At 44.2% G+C, this 17172-nt stretch overlaps 1 protein-coding gene across 6 annotated transcripts in view; it reads right to left on the bottom strand.

Annotated features, from left to right (window-relative positions):
- The window catches only part of kmt5b (lysine methyltransferase 5B), an 87007-nt gene extending 73722 nt beyond the window's left edge, over window positions 1–13285 (bottom strand). For 2 of the 6 annotated variants that reach the window (XM_072466534.1, XM_072466538.1), the window contains exon 1: window positions 12709–13024. The gene's annotated coding sequence lies outside the window, so the exon portion shown is untranslated. Of the gene's footprint in view, window positions 1–11071; window positions 11392–11465; window positions 11487–12708; window positions 13031–13201 lie in introns of those variants that run through there. The other 4 variants (XM_072466535.1, XM_072466540.1, XM_072466537.1 and 1 more) reach the window with 4 other exon arrangements.
- Between the last annotated feature and the right edge of the window lie 3887 nt (window positions 13286–17172).

Here is a 17172-nt window from a genome sequence, read left to right as displayed (position 1 = left end):
TGCGGGAAGTGCCCCCAACTCCAGCTCCTCAGAGACTGTGTTAGGGAACTGGAGCTGGATGAACTTCGGATCATCCAGGAGGCAGAGGGGGTAATAGAGAAGAGTTACAGGGAAGTAGCCACACCCAAGGTACAGGACAAGAGTAGCTGGGTTACAGTCAGGGGAAAGAAAACGAACGGGCAGACAGTGCAGGGATCTCTCGTGGCCGTTCCCCTTCAAAACAAGTATACCGTTTTGGATGCTGTTGGGGGGGGGGGGGGGGTTAAGATGACCTACCGGGGGAAGACCCTAGCAGCCAGGTCTCTAGCACGGAGCCTGGCTCTGTGGCTCAAAAGGGAAGGGGGGGGGGGGGGAGAATAGAAAAGCAATAGTGACAGGACACTCAATGGTTCGGGGACTAGATAGGAGATTCTGTGGTCGAGAGCAAGACTCCTGGAAGATATGTTGCCTCCCGGGTGCCAGGGATGTCTCGGATCGAGTCTACAGGATTCTTAAGGGGGAGGGGGGGCAACCAGAAGTCGTAGTGCACAAGGCACCAACGACATAGCTAAGAAAAGGGATGAGGATCTAAAAAGTGATTTTAGGGAGTTAGGTTGGAAGCTAAAGAGCAGGACAAGCAGAGTAGTGATCTCAGGATTGCTACCGGTGCCACGTGCAAGTGAGGCAAGGAACAGAGAGCGAGTGCAGCTGAACTCGTGGCTACAGGGTTGGTGCAGGAGGGAAGGATTCAGATATGTGGATCATTGGGATATCTTCTGGGGAAGGTGTACATGAAGGATGGATTGCACCTAAACTGGAGGGGCACCAATACCCTGGGTGGGAGGTTTGCTAGAGCTCTTCGGGAGGGTTTAAACTAGTTTGGTAGGCGGACGGGATCCAGAGCTATGGGTCAGAGGATAGGGTAGCTGTTGAACAGCCAGAAATGCAGTATGCTGCGAGTCTGTGAGGAAGGATAGACAGTTGATAGGGCAAAGTTGCACTCAGTGGAATGGGTTAAAGTGTGTCTTTTTAAACACAAGGAGTCAGGAATAAGGGAGATGAACTTAAAAGAACATGGATCAGTACTTGGAACTATGATATTGTGCTCATTACGGAGACATGGATTTCACAGGGGCAGGAATGGTTGTTAGATGTTCCGGGGTTTAGATGTTTCAAGCAAAATAGGGAGGGAGGTAAAAGAGGAGGGGGGAGTGGCACTGTTAATTAGAGAGTGCACCACAGCTGCAGAAAAGGAGGTAGTTGAGGAGGGTTTGTCTACTGAGTCAGTATGGGTGGAAGACAGAAACAAGAAAGGAGCAGTCACTTTATTGAGAGTTTTCTATAGACCCCCCAATAGCAGCAGAGAGAGATAGAGGAACAGATTGGGTGGCAGATCTTGGAAAAGTGCAGAAGTAACAGAGTTGTCATGGGTGACTTCAACTTCCCTAATATTGACTGGAATGTCCTTAGTGCAAATGGTTTTTGCAAAGCAGATTTTGTCAGGTGTGTACAGGAAGGATTTCTGACTCAATATGTAGTTAGGCCGACTAGGGGGAGGCCATATTGGACTTGGTGCTTGGTAACGAACCAGGCCAGGTGTCTCGGTGGAAGAGCATTTCGGTGACAGTGACCACAACTCCTTGACCTTTACCATAGTCATGGAGAGGGATAGGAACACACAGTATGGGAAGGTATTTAATTGGGGGTGGGGAAATTATACTGCTATTAGACAGGAGCTAAGGAGCATAAAGTGGGAATGTCTGAGGATCCTGGGATTATATTCATTGGAGTTTAGGAGGTTTGGGGGAGATCTAATAGAAACTTACAAGATAATGAATGGCTTAGATAGGGTGGATGTTGGGAAGTTGTTTCCATTAACAGGGGAGACTAGGACCCGGGGGCACAGCCTTAGAATAAAAGGGAGTCACTTTAGAACAGAGATGAGGAGAAATTTCTTCAGCCAGAGAGTGGTGGGTCTGTGGAATTCATTGCCACAGAGGGCGGTGGAGGCCGGGACGTTGAGTGTCTTTAAGACAGAAGTTGATAAATTCTTGATTTCTCGAGGAATTAAGGGCGATGGAGAGATAGCAGGTAAATGGAGTTGAAATCAGCCATGATTGAATGGTGGAGTGGACTCGATGGGCCGAATGGCCTTACTGCCACTCCTATGTCTTATGGTCTTATAATTGTTCTTGGGGAAATGCACAACAGTAATGTGAGGATTGTTTAAGGAGCACATGCTGCGAGTGCTGAATTGTTTTGTCCCACTGAGACGAGGAAGGAATGGTAAGGTGAAGGAGCCTTGGATGACAAGAGAAGTGGAGCTTCTAGTCAAGAGGAAGAAGGAAGCTTATGTAAGGTTGAGGAAGCAAGGATCTGACTCAGCTCTAGAGGGTTACAAGGTAGCCAGGAAGGAACTCAAAAATGGACTGAGGAGAGCTAGAAGGGGGCATGAAAAAGCCCTGGCGGGAAGGATTAGGGAAAACCCCAAGGCGTTCTAAACTCGTGAGAAATAAGAGGATGATCAGAGTGAGAGTAGGGCCGATCAGGGATAGTGGAGGGAACTTGTGCCTAGCGTCTGAAGAGACGGGAGAGGCCCTAAATGAATACTTCGCTTCAGTATTCACTAGAGAGGGGGACCTTGTTGCCCATGAAAACAGTGTGAACCAGATTAATAGACTCGAACAGGTTGATTTTAAGGAGGATGTACTGGAAATGTTGAAAAGCATCAGGATAGATAAGTCCCCTGGGCCTGACGGGATATACCCAAGGTTACTACGGGAAGCGAGGGAGGAGACTGCTGCGCCGTTGGCGATGATCTTTGCGTTCTCGCTCTCCACTGGAGTAGTACTGGATGATGGGAGCGAGGCGAATGTTGTTCCCTTATTCAAGAAAGGGAATAGGGAAATCCCTGGGAATTACTGACCCATCAGTCTTATGTCTGTGGTGAGCAAAATATTGGAAAGGATTCGGAGAAATAGGATTTATGATTATTTAGAAAAACAGTTTGATTAAAGATAGTCAGCATGGCTTTGAGAGGGGCAGGTCATGCCTCACAAGCCTCATTGAATTTTTTGAGGATGTGACGAGACACATTGAAGGTCGGGCAGTGGATGTGGTGTATATGGATTTCAGGAAGGCATCTGATAAGGTTCCCCATGGTAGGCTCATTCAGAAAGTTAGGGGGCATGGGATACAGGGAAATTTGGCTGCCTGGATACAGAATTGGCTGGCCAAAAGAAGACAGCGAGTGGTAGTGGATGGAAAGTATTTGGCCTGGAGGTCAGTGACCAGTGGTGTCCCGCAAGGATCTGTTCTGGGACCTCTGCTCTTTGTGGTTTTTATAAAATGACTTGGATGAGGAAGTGGAAGGGTGGGTTAGTAAGTTTGCCGATGACACGAAGGTTGGTGGAGTTGTAGATAGTGTTGAGGGTTGTTGCAGGTTACAACAGGACATTTTAACAGGATGCAGAGCTGGGCTGAGAAGTGGCAGATGGAGTTCAACCTTGATAAATGTGAAGGGATTCATTTTGGAAGGTCGAATTTGAATGCTGAATACAGGGTTAAAGGCAGGATTCTTGGAAGTGTGGAGGAACAGAGGGATCTTGGGGTCCAAATACATAGATCCCTCAAAGTTGCCACCCTGGCTGATAGGGTTGTTAAGAAGGCGTATGGTGTGTTGGCTTTCATTAACTGGGGGATTGAGTTTAAGAGCCGCGAGGTTTTGCTGCAGCTTTATAAAACTCTAGTTAGACCACACTTGGAATATTGTGTCCAGTTCTGGTCACCTCATCATAGGAAGGATGTGGATGCTTTGGAGTGTGTACAGAGGAGATTTACCAGGATGATGCCTGGACTGGAGGGCATGTCTTATGAAGAAAGGTTGAGGGAGCTAGGGCTTTTCTCACTGGAGCGAAGAAGGCAGAGAGGTGACTTGATAGAGGTGTACAAGGTGATGAGAGGCATGGATAGAGTGGATAGCCAGAGACTTTTCCCCGGGGTGGAAATGGCCGTCATGAGGGAACATAATTTTAAGGTGATTGGAGGAAGGTATAGGGGAGATGTCAGAGGTAGGTTCTTTACACAGAGAGTGGTGGGTATGTGGAATGCACTGCCAGCAGAGGTGGTGGAGTCAGAGTCATTAGGGGCATTTAAGCAACTCTTACAGGCACATGGACATCAGTAAATTGAAGGGGTGTAGGTTAGGTTGATCTTAGATTAGGATAAATGGTCGGCACAACATCGTGGACTGAAGGGCCTGTATTATGCTGTTCTAAGTGCTGAAAGACGTACTGTTAGGCAATTTGGAATTCTCCCTCAGTGTACCCGAAAAGGCGCCAGTGTGTGGCAACTAGGGTATTTTCACAGTAACTTCACTGCAGTGTTAATGTAAGCCTACTTGTGACAGTAATAAAGATTATTGATTATTATAATAATTTGATTTGGCTATTGTCACATGCACCGAAGTACAGTGAAAAGTATTTTTCTGCGGCCAAGGGAACATAATATGTTAGCCCCGATACCATGACCTTTTATTTTCCACAATAACCTTTGATGTGACATCTTATCAAATGCCTTCTGTAAATCTAGTAAAGTACATCTACAGGCTCCGCTTTATCTACAGTTACTCTAACAAAGAACTCCAAATACCCTTTCACAAAACCAAGCGGATTCTTTTCAACTACCTGGAGTTTTGTTCCTTTTAAAAAGTGACCAGCTGCAACCTGCTTAATGATCGATTCTAGCATCTTATCCAAGATACACGTCAAGCTAACTAGTCTTTCCTGTTTTCTGCCTCCCTCCCTTCTTGAATCGCTAGGTTATTTTTGCTATTTTCCAGTCTGACAACCTTTCCAAAATCTAGCAAATTCTTTTACGACCCTAGGATGAAGTCCATCTGGACTTGTCAGCCCACTACTCCATCAGTTTTCTCAGTACCGTTTCCCTAGTGATTATAATTTCACTAAGTTCCACTCTCCCTTCCACCTCTCAGTTTACAGCGGTTATTGAATGTTCCTTTGCATCCTCCATAGTGAAGACCAAAGCAATAACTCCCATTATCATTCTCCAGAGGACCAACACTTTACTTACACTTGTTTTTAAATATCTATAGAAACTTTGGCAATCCATTTTTACATTTCTGGATAGCTTCCACTCATACTCAATTTCTTTCTCCTGATTAACCTTATAGCCATTGTCTACCGTCCTTCTGAACCATCATAGGACTCAGTCACTGATCTTTGCACAGTTATGTGCTTTTTCCTTAGTATATTCCTACAAAAAAGAAAAGTATGCTCTTAAATATCTGCTCCTGCTTCCCAATTGACTCATCCTCTAACTTTGTATCCAGCTCACTTTAGCTAGTTCGGCTTTCATGCCCACACAGTTGCCCTTATTTAAGTTTAAAATACTAGTCTTACATCCACCCATCTCCTTTTCAAACTGTATATAAAATTCAAATCATAGTGGTCGCTGCTACCCAGAGGTACCTTTACTCGGAGGTCACTAATTACGAAGTCTAACATAACTTGCATTCTGATTGGTTCTAGAATATGCTACTCCAAGACACGGTCTTGAAAGCATTCTATCAACTCAACCAGACTATGACTGCCAATATAATTTTTCCAGTTTATATGTAGATTTAAAACATCCATGATTATTGCTATCACTTTATCACAAGCACTCAATATCTCTTGTATATTTTTTCCTACATTTTGTTCAGTTAGGGGGCCTGCAAACCACTCCCACATGTGACTTCCACCTCCCCCACCCCCCCCCAAATTTCTTTCTCCACCAAACCAATTCTACAGCCTGACCTCCTGAACCAAGGTCATCTCTAACTATTATGCCAATACCATCCTTAATTCAGTGGTACCACACCACCTTTACCTTGCTTCCTTTTCTTCCTGATAAGTACACTCAGCTAACGGGACACTAGTGATCAGAATCATAGAATTTAGTGCAGAAGGAAGCCATTCAGCCCATCAAGTCTGCACCGACCCTTGCAAAGAGTTCTCTACTTTTTAAAAAATAAATTTAAGTACCCAATTCACTTTATCCAATTAAGGGGCAATTTAGCGTGGCCAATCCACCTACATGCACATCTTTGGGTTGTGGGGGCGAAACCCACGCAAACACAGGGAGAATGTGCAAACTCCACACGGACAGTGACCCAGAGCCAGGATCGAACCTGGGACCTTGGCACCATGAGGCAACAGGGCTAACCCACTGCGTCACCGTGCTGCCCCTACTCCCTACTTAAGCCCACGCCTACACCCTATCCCCCTAACCCCACCCAACTTTTTTTGGGCCACTAAGGGGCAATTTATCATGGCCAATCCACCTAACCTCCCACCTTGGACTGTGGGAGAAAACCGGAGCGCCCAGAGGAAACCCAAGCTGACATGGGGAGAAAGTTCAAACTCCACACAGCTAACTACTGTGCCACCATCAGCATTCTATGGCTCTCATTGCAAAATCTGCAAAATTCACCCATTATAATCTAAATGTTTGTTGAATATACAACAATCTGTTAATTATAGATTTGACAGCTTAGACTGATTGTTCCCTCTCATTTGCACAGATGTGCTTTTTTAGATTACTGCAGAATGCCTCTTTCAAAATTGTCAAATTTTAAAATAAGTTCATAGGATATAGGAGCAGAATTAGGCCATTTCGCCCATTGAGTTTGCTCCACCATTCGATCATGGCCGTAACTCCACCATCATGCCTGGTCTCCATAACCCTTCAACCCATTACCAATTAAAAATCTGTCTAACTCCTCCTTAAGTTTACTCACTGTCCCAGCATCCACCGCACTCTGGGGCAGTAAATACCACAGATTCACAACCCTTTGTGAGAAGAGTTTCTCCTCACCTCCATTTTAAATTTGCTCCCTCTTATCCTAAGACTATGACCTCTCATTCTAAAATGCCCCACAAGAGGAAGCATCCACTCCACTGCCATACCTTTTATTATCTGGTATACCTGAATTTGATCTCTCCTCATTCCTCGAAACTGTAGTTGTATAAATAAGCCTAAACTATTCAAACTCTCTTCTTATGACAAACCACTCATCAATAAGTCAATCTTCTCCTGATAATTTGAAGTGCTGAAACAATTTTATAGAAAGTAATCTAAAATGAAGCAACATAAATAACACACGGTAGGAATTTAATACCGTACATCAGGTAATTTGAGTTTAAGTATCTTATAATCTACTTATCTTAATTCGAAGGCAAGCAAGCCCGAGAAAAAACAAATTACCTCAAACACTAAATGCATATTTCCTTAGGAGCCAAGTAATGTAGGAAGTTGCAATGCATTACTAAAGAATGTACTGATAGGACAATTAAATACGTAGTAGATGAAGAGGAATGAGTGTCGCTTGTGATAACAGTCTTATCAGACTATTCAACAAAGATATTGTATTGAATGCACAACTGAAACTCCAGTTAGTGATCTACATATTTTCTGAAGTTCTCTGTATGTACTTATTTTGTGAGGAGACCATATTTCTGTCACATATCTCTAATGTCAACCACCCTTCATGCTTTCTCATGGCACAATGTTGTTTGTAACTGTACTAACTCATCACAACAGGACAGTTGTATGTTCACAAACATATAAATACTGTGGATACTAGAGGTCAAAGGCTTGGAATGCCATGGCAAGTGACTTACCTCCTTAGTCTCTGAAGCCTGCCCACCTGATTGAACACTCGCCACTTGCCTGGATGAGTGCATCTCCAACAACACAGAAGAAGTTTGACACCATCCAGACAAAGCATTGTACTTAATAGGCGCCTGATCCACTACCTTAAACATTCACTCCCTTCACCACAACAAACAGTGGCAGCGATGTGTACTATCTACAAGATGCATTACAGAAACTCATCAAGGCTCCTTAGGCAGCACCTTCCAAACCCACGACCCAAGGACAATGGCAGCAGATACCTGGGAACACCAGCACCTGGAAGTTCTCCTCCAAGTCAATCGCCATCGTGACTCAAATATCTCACTGTCCTTTCACTGTTGCTCGGTCAAAACCCTGAAACCCACCTCCCATCCACTGACTGTCTAAACCTCCTGCTGCCTTGGGAAAAGAGGGGAGCATAATCAAAGACCCCTCCCACTGGGCTTATCCACTCTTCCAACTTCTTCCATCGGGCAGGACATACAAAAGTCTGAAAACATTAACCAACATATTCAAAAACAGTTTCTTCCCTGCTGCTACCAGACTCCTAAATGACCCTCTTATGGGCTGATCTGATCTTTTCACACATCTACTATTCCGCACAAATGTGAGGTAATGCATTTTGGAAGGTCTAATGCAGGTAGGGAATATACAGTGAATGGTAGAACCCTCAAGAGTATTGAAAGTCAGAGAGATCTAGGTGTACAGGCCCACAGGTCACTGAAAGGGGCAACACAGGTGGAGAAGGCAGTCAAGAAGGCATACGACATGCATGCCTTCATTGGCCGGGGCATTGAGTATAAGAATTGGCAAGTCATGTTGCAGCTGTATAGAACCTTAGTTAGGCCACACTTGGAGTATAGTGTTAAATTCTGGTCGCCACACTACCAGAAGGATGTGGAGGCTTTCGAGAGGGTGCAGAAGAGATTTACCAGGATGTTGCCTGGTATGGAGGGCATTAGCTATGAGGAGCGGTTGAATAAACTCGGTTTGTTCTCACTGGAACGACGGAGGTTGAGGGGCGACCTGATAGAGGTCTACAAAATTATGAAGGGCATAGACAGAGTGGATAGTCAGAGGCTTTTCCCCAGGGTAGAGGGGTCAATTACTCGGGGGCATATGTTTAAGGTGCGAGGGGCAAGGTATAGAGGAGATGTACGAGGCAAGTTTAAAAAAAAATAAACAGAGGGTAGTGGGTGCCTGGAACACGCTGCCGGAGGAGGTGGTGGATGCAGGGACAATAATGACATTTAAGGGGCATCTTGACAAATACATGAATAGGATGGGAATGGAGGGATACGGACCCAGGAAGTGTAGAAGATTTTAGTTTAGATGGGCAGCATGGTCGCCACGGGCTTGGAGGGCCGAAGGGCCTGTTCCTGCGCTGTACTTTTCTTTGTTCGAGTAGTATGACACTCCTGTATGCTTCACCCGATACCCGTGTATGTATTTACAGTGTGTATTTATGTTTGCCCTATGTCTTTTTCATGCATGAAATGATCTGTCTGTACTTTTAAGCAGAACAATACTTTTCACTGTACCTCAGTACACGTGACAAACAAATCTATCCAACCAAACTCCCTCCCTAATAACACTGTGGAGTGTATCTACATGTCAGAGACTGCAGCGATTCAAAAAGACAGCTCACAACCACCTTTGCAAGGGCAACTTGAGATGGACAATAAACGCTGGCCTAGCCAGCAAGCCCTCATTCCATAAAGGAGTAAGAAAAAATAGAAACCATGTTAAAGGGTGAAGTTTTTTTTAATATGATTTCAAAGTAACAAATGATTGAAGAGGAATTTTCTCCAAGATTGTTTGTGGGGCTTAAACGAATCACAACACAAGCAGAAAACTATGTCGTTCATTCACTGTTTGTGGGACTTTGCTGTACACAAATTCAATGTCTTTATCTGGTACATCTGTCAAGTTTTGGATTCAGTGGACATCCGCAAATCAGCTGTTTTCTTTTAAACTGGAAATTTAACATTATAGTTGTCCACATCATTAGACACCTTGTTTTATAAACATACACTACAATTCAATGTTTATCATTTCAACTCTAACTTTGAGAACAAGAGATCTTCAGTGTATATTCACTGTGTTACAAGAAACCACTTCAAAAAACAATTATAAACAGAAGTTTACATCACTGCTAAACAAGTTTCTTCATAAGTCACACATCTCCCAATTCTCAGATGTTGATAACATTTTTACTCCAGCAAGTTCATGAAAAACTATTAAGACTCAGATGGCTCTCCACACAATCTATTAACTTTTGAAATAACCTTTTAAGCACACACCTGAAATTACTGTAGCTATAGAATACTAAATCAACATTAACTTTTATGACATTTCTCTGAATAACAATGCATCCTTTACTATAAAGTCATCAGTTATTTTAAACAGTTAAAGATTTCTCTGAATAACAATGCATCCTTTACTATAAAGTCAGTTATTTTAAACAGTTAAAAATATATAGACACAAGAGTATGCAATTCAGCCATTCAAGCTTACTTCACTTTCAATGAGATCATAGCTGATATGCATCTTAGCTCCATAATCCTTTTGCAGACTTGGCTAACAAAACTTTAACAATCTCATTTTAAATTATTAGTTGAGCAAGCAGCTATAATGTATTGTTGTACAGATGTGGTGCAGGCAAACATGAAATTTGCACACAAGGTCCAACAAATAGCAAATGATTACAGCCATGAAGAGTTTTTGAACTGTGGTCATTCTTACAATATAAGAAATGCTGTAGCCTATATGTGCTCAGCAAGCACACACAAAATAATTTGTTAATGACCACATAATCTGTTTTCGTGATGTTAGTTGAGGAATAAATGCTGCCCAGGACACCAGGAGAACTCCAGCTATTTTCCAAACACTGCCATGGATCATTTACTTCCACCCAAGGCAGCGGACGAGGCTTAACGTCTCATCTGAAGGCTCATCAGTGTAGCACACATACGGAGTACTGCAGGGGTCAGCCTGAATTATATATGACACCTGAGGTGAGCCTTGAACCTACAACTTTTTGTTTCAGGAGAATGCTACCACCAAGCCAAGGCTGACAATGATGCCCAATTCTCATAAGACAGATACATACAGATAGGCTTTGTGATCCATCACTGCTCAGCAATCCTGAAGGGTCCTAATACCATTTCATCACAAACATTTAACTGTTCTTTAAATAGTTCCAGTATCCTACCCAAAAGTCTATTCCATGTAATTACTCTCTGGATGCATTCCTTACTCTCTAGAAGCATTCCTGAGATCAGTCCCAAATATGCTTTCACTAAACATCTTTCACAGTGCATCTTCTACAATTATCCTATGATTTAGGAAGCAGCCATGTTCAGATTTGCATGTTCAACAGTTTATTCTTACGTACAAGCTGAAGGTCTTTTGAAGGGTGGGGGAAAAATCAAATCGCTCAAGTCTTTGTTGACAGTTAAAGTCTTCTGTCACTGAAATAGTCTTGACGCTTTCCGTGAATGGAGTTCATGGTTTAAATATCTCTCTTGTTTCTCAGTGACAGGCCAAAACATTCAAAAGGTAGTTTGACCAAGCTTTAGGTTTAAGCAAGACTTCCTCAAGCTATTGTAAAATCCCCAAGTTGAATTGGACATGACATACCCCCAAATTTAAATGTTAACAGCTCAAGCTGACGCAAAACGCGTAAAGCACAAAACTTTCCACACACGTTCAATTCCACGTTTGCTAACAATTCGCTTCTCAGGGAACCACCAGTGAACTCCATTAGGTTAAACAAATGCTTCATTCACCTCGATGTTCTTTATCACAGTCAAGTTTATTCAGGTAGCGGTTAGAGACACACACTCCAAGACACTGACGTGCACACACCCTCCCGAGCTGATCAGATCTACCGTGCATCGCGGTTCTATGGTGTATAGGGATAGAAGGAGACGTGCATTCCAAACCCATCAAACACTTGCCAAGAAAATGAACCGGGAAAGTCACGGGGAAATTCTCCCCGGTGGTCGCCCAGCCAGGTGACAGGAAACTCATTGCAGACAGGCATTCACCACAGCGGGCAGGTTTTTTTTTTTTACCCTTGACCTCAAACACGAATCACAAATCGCACCAACATTGAGAGAGTTTGCAGCTCTGGCTCTCCTCCCCCCACCCGCCCTCACATCACGAAAACCCCTCAGCAGCAACACCCCTAACCAGCAACACCCTCATCCCATTAGTACCAACATCCCATTAGCTAGTTTCTGGACACTTCACAAGGCAAAGTCACAAGAAAAGGAAGAAACACGGGGACGGGAACCCAACCCGGCGCCCACTCGCATCCATGTGCAATTTGAGAGTTTAAAATAAAAACGTTGACAGAGGGGTAAATAAAGCTCCAAGCCAGGGCCTCCCGAGTTGGGAGTTTGTTCAGCAGCGGTTTTTAATCCTACTTTCCCAAGCCCACACGCTTCTCTGCTCCTCCACCTGGCGGCGCGTTTGTTTCTTTCAAAAAAAAACTGGTGAGTCTCTTTAAACCATCGAGACGTCCAGATATGTGTGAGCGACCGTGGAAATTTAACAGAGAGAGGGGGGGAGAAAAAAACACACAAACAAAACAGCGCGCACGGTGAGGGCGGAGGCGGGCCCGGTCGCGGGGGGGGGGGGGGGGGGGGGGGGAGAGAGAATTAAAAAAAAAAGTTGTCGAAATTGCAGCTCGAAGCAGACGATGGGGAAGTGAAGTTAAAACCGGTTCCATTTTGTACAACCAGAGAGGGAGAGAGAGTTTTAAAAAAAAAACATAAAAGGAGAGAGGGAGGGGGAAGAAGAGAGAGAGAGAGAGAGAGAGAAAAATTCAGGCCGAAAGGAAAGCCTCGGTCTGAAGCCCATCAAAGCGGCTGGCAGCAGCTCCCTCCCATGCTGGCGTCGAAAACAATCCGCACTCGGTCAAGAAGCAGCAAAAAAAAGATAAAATAAAAACAAAACAGAAAACTCCTCGGAACGATCCTGTTTAAAACAAACACACCCGGCCACCATTTCTCACACCTTCCTTACCCCAACTTGTCTGCGTTCTGCGACCAGACCAACATCAACACAGGAAAAGTACCCCCCCCCCCCCCCCGGGTGTGTCTTTTTCCTTTCCAAATTATTATTATTTTTTTAAATTAAAAAAAAATAAACCCTCTTTTTTTTTTCCCCTCCTCCTCCTCCTTCTTTCTTCCCACTCCAACGCCTCCGATATTCCTCTTCGCTCTCTTTCCTCAGGACGAACCCGTCCAAATTTGTGGGGCCATCTCTAGAAAATTAACATGATAATCCAACATGGCGGCGGCCGGCGGGCTGACAGCGGCTCCCGCAGCGAGTGGCGAAATAATCCCGCAGCCTGCCCCTTCCTTCCCCTCCTCCTCCAACCACCGCCAGCAGCCTCTTCCCTCCCCCCCTCCTCCTCCTCCTCCCCTCAAACAACACCCTCCACAAACAACACCCTCCACGCACAACACCCTCCCGCCTCAAAAAAAACAACAACCTCCAACTGTACAATACCCACTTCCAACAACGGGCCGACCCTCCACAAACGGCAATGGGGGGGGGGGGGCGGGGGAAAGAAGGGATATCGTATATTTTTTTTTTTGCCGACTAGATGTTCGGAGCCAGGGCGCGGCTGCCTTTTTTTTTAAAATCATCAATTTAAATCCCCTCTCATCCAAGCCGCGGATGTAGACAAAAAAAAGTCCCGCTCTCTCTCTCTCTCTCTCTCTCTTCCCCCTCCAAACAATTCATTTCCCTTTAACATCGCACCATGATGACAAGTTCGCTCATCTTCATGCTCCTCTTCACTTTCCCCCACCACCTCTCTTTATTTCAAACATGAATGTGTGTTGTGTTTTTTTTTAAAGTGCTTTTCTTCACTACATTTGGAAACTTGAGTCCATAAATGCCTGCGTTATGTTCTGTCTTTAATGTGTTTGAGTTGTAGGGTGTTAGTTCTCCTTGCTTCCTTCACACACAAACTGTTGGTTTGTACCATCACCAAAGTAAATGACCCCCCCGGGCTCAGCAGTCCCACGAGGAACCAGGATTTAGAGGAAGGGGCAAATTAATTGTCACAGCAACCAAAGTCTACCAGAAACAAAGGGGTCTGCCCTTACATTATTAACAGAATTAAAATTGCAAGTAAGTTATTGCATACCTCACACAAGTACTGTGACTTAAGAAGCTCACATACTTAGTCACTGTGCTGTTAAATCTCGTGGAATGGGCACTATTGTTTTTTTAAAGTGACATTGAGGTATTTCCTCAACTACAGATATGGGTTTGGTCGAATATTGATCATGTGGTATTGTTAAAAATAAATATAACTTTTTATGGTTTCATTATAAAGTTGCTGTCAGTTTTCAAAAATTCACTTGATTCATAACTTCCACGATGAAGTTAATGGAACTTGTTTTAAGAGAAAATGAATAGAGTTTCTCTCCTCCCTTTCTGTACTGGAACACTTATTACAGTTAGAGGATATCAATCAATGGAGAGGTTGATCCAAATAAATAAATGCATACATCAAAAAAAATTCAATATTTATCTGGCTTAGACAGACAGGTGATGAAGGGACTTATCATGTTGAACTGAAGTAAGTACGAGGATTGAGAGAGTTTTAGAAACCAGAAAAGGATGACCAAAAGGTTGATTAAAAAGGGACAGAAATTCGAGTAAATTAGTCAGTAATATAAAAATGGTCTGTAAGAGTTTGAAAAGGATATAAAAAGGAGAGTAATTAAAGTAAATGCCCGTCCCTTAGAGACAGGAAAAAATACAATTTTTATCATAGGGAATGAAGAAATGGTAGAGTTGTTAATTGAACAAATATCTTGTGTGGAGCCACCTTCGCAGTTGAAGGCACAAATTACATGCAACGAATAAAATGTAACCAAGGGGTTAACAATAGTTAGATATTTCAATAAGAAATTTTACAACACCAGGCTAAAGTCCAACAGGTTTGTTTCAAACACTAGCTTTCGGAGCACTGCTCCTTCCTCGGATGAATGAAGAGGTATGTTCCAGAAACATATATATAGACAAAGTCAAGGATGCAAGACAATGCTTTGAATGCGAGCATTTGCAGGTAATTAAGTCTTTACAGATCTAGATATAGGGGTAACCCCAGGTTAAAGAGGTGTGAATTGTCTCAAGCCAGGACAGTTGGTAGGATTTTGCAAGCCAAGGCCAGATGGTGGGGGATGAATGTAATGCGACATGAATTCCAGGTCCCGGTTGAGGCCGCACTCATGTGTGCGGAACTTGGCTATAAGTTGATGCTCGGCGATTCTGTGTTGTTGCACGTCCTGAAGGCCGCCTTGGAGAACGCTTACCCGAAGATCAGAGGTTGAATGTCCTTGACTGCTGAAGTGTTCTCCGACTGGAAGGGAACATTCCTGCCTGGCAATTGTCACGCGATGTCCGTTCATCCATTGTCGCAGCGTCTGCATGGTCTCACCAATGTACCACGTTTGGGACATCCTTTCCTGCAGCGTATGAGGTAGACAACGTTGGCCGAGTCCCACACGTATGTACCGCGTACCTGGTGGGTGGTGTTCTCACGTGTAATGGTGGTACCCATGTCGATGATCTGGCACGTCTTGCAGAGATTGCCATGGCAGGGCTGTGTGGTGTCGTGGTTGCTGTTCTGAAGGCTGGGTAGTTTGCTGCAAACAATGGTTTGTTGGAGGTTGCGCGGTTGTTTGAAGGCTAGTAGTGGGGGTGTGGGGATGACCTTGGCAAGATGTTCATCTTCATCAATGACGTGTTGAAGGCTGCAAAGAAGATGTCATAGTTTCTCCGCTCCAGGGAAGTACTGGACGACGAAGGGTACTCTGTCGGTTGTGTCCCGTGATTATCTTTGGTGGTTTTTTGCTGTAGCGCGTTGGAACTGTCGATCGATGAGTGAGCGCCATATCCCGTTCGTACGAGGGCATCTTTCAGCGTCTGTAGATGTCTGTTACGCTCCTCCTCGCCTGAGCAGATCCTGTATATACGGAGGGCTTGACTATAGGGGATGGCTTTTTTAATGTGTTTAGGTAATGTGACTCCAGCAGTCAAGGGCATTCAGCCTCTGATCTCCGGGTAAGCGTTCTCCAAGGCGGCCTTCAGGACGCGCGACAACGCAAAATCGCCGAGCAGAAACATATAGCCAAGTTCCGCATACATGAGTACAGCCTCAACCGAGACTTTGGATTCATGTCGCAATACATTCATCCCCCACCATCTGACCTTGGCTTGCGAAATCGTACCAACTGTCCTGGCTTGAGACAATTCACACCTCTTTAACCTGGGGTTACCCCTATATCTGGATCTGTAAAGACTTAATTACCTGCAAATACTTGCATTCAAAGCATTGTCTTGCATCTTTGACTTTGTCTATACATATGTTTCTGGAACATACCTCTTCATTCACCTGAGGAAGGAGCAGTGCTCCGAAAGCTAGTGTTTGAAACAAACCTGTTGGACTTTAACCTAGTGTTGTAAGACTTCTTACTGTGCTCACCCCAGTCCAACGCCTGCATCTCCACATCATAGATATTTCAAGTAATCAATATCAACAAGCCGTCAAATTTCGAGGATCTGATGGCCTACACTTAGGGTTCTAAAAGAGACAGCTGCACAGATAATGGGCACTCTGGTTATGATTTTCCCAAATTCTCTATATTCTAGAATTATCCCAACAGCTTTAAAGTTAGAAAATGTAACACCGCTATTCAAGAAAGGAAGGCAAGAGGAAATAGAAACCTGCAACCCAGATAGGCTGACATCAATCATCAAGTAAATGTTGGCATTTACTATTAAGGAAGTGTTAAAATGTACTTAGAAATCCATAGTATAGTCATATAGAGTTAACATGGTTTTACAAAAGGAAAATCATGTTATAGAGTCAAAGAACAAAAAAAAGTACAGCACAGGAACAGGCCCTTCGGACCTCCAAGCCCGTGCCGACCATGCTGCCCAGCTAAACTAAAATCTTCTACACTTCCTCAGTCCGTATTCCTCGATTCCCATCCTATTCATGTATTTGTCAAGATGCCCCTTAAATGTCACTATCGTCCCTGCTTCCACCGCCTCCTCCGGCAGCGAGTTCCAGGCACCCACTACCCTCTGTGTAAAAAACTTGCCTCGTAAATCTCCTCTAAACCTTGCCCCTCGCACCTTAAACCTATGCCCCCTAGTAATTGACCCCTCTACCCTGGAGACAAGCCTCTGACTATCCACTCTGTCTATGCCCCTCATAATTTTGTAGACCTCTATCAGGTCGCCCCTCAACCTCTGTCGTTCCAGTGAGAACAAACCGAGTTTATTCAACCGCTCCTCATAGCTAATGCCCTCCATACCAGGCAACATCCTGGTAAATCTCTTCTGCACCCGCTCGAAAGCCTCCACATCCTTCTGGTAGTGTGGCGACCAGAATTGAACACTATACTCCAAGTGTGGCCGAACTAAGGTTCGATACAGCTGCAACATGACTTGCCAATT

This window comes from Scyliorhinus torazame, chromosome 10 (assembly GCF_047496885.1).
Source record: "Scyliorhinus torazame isolate Kashiwa2021f chromosome 10, sScyTor2.1, whole genome shotgun sequence".
Taxonomy (NCBI): domain Eukaryota; kingdom Metazoa; phylum Chordata; class Chondrichthyes; order Carcharhiniformes; family Scyliorhinidae; genus Scyliorhinus; species Scyliorhinus torazame.
This window is presented reverse-complemented; position numbering and strand designations above follow the sequence as displayed.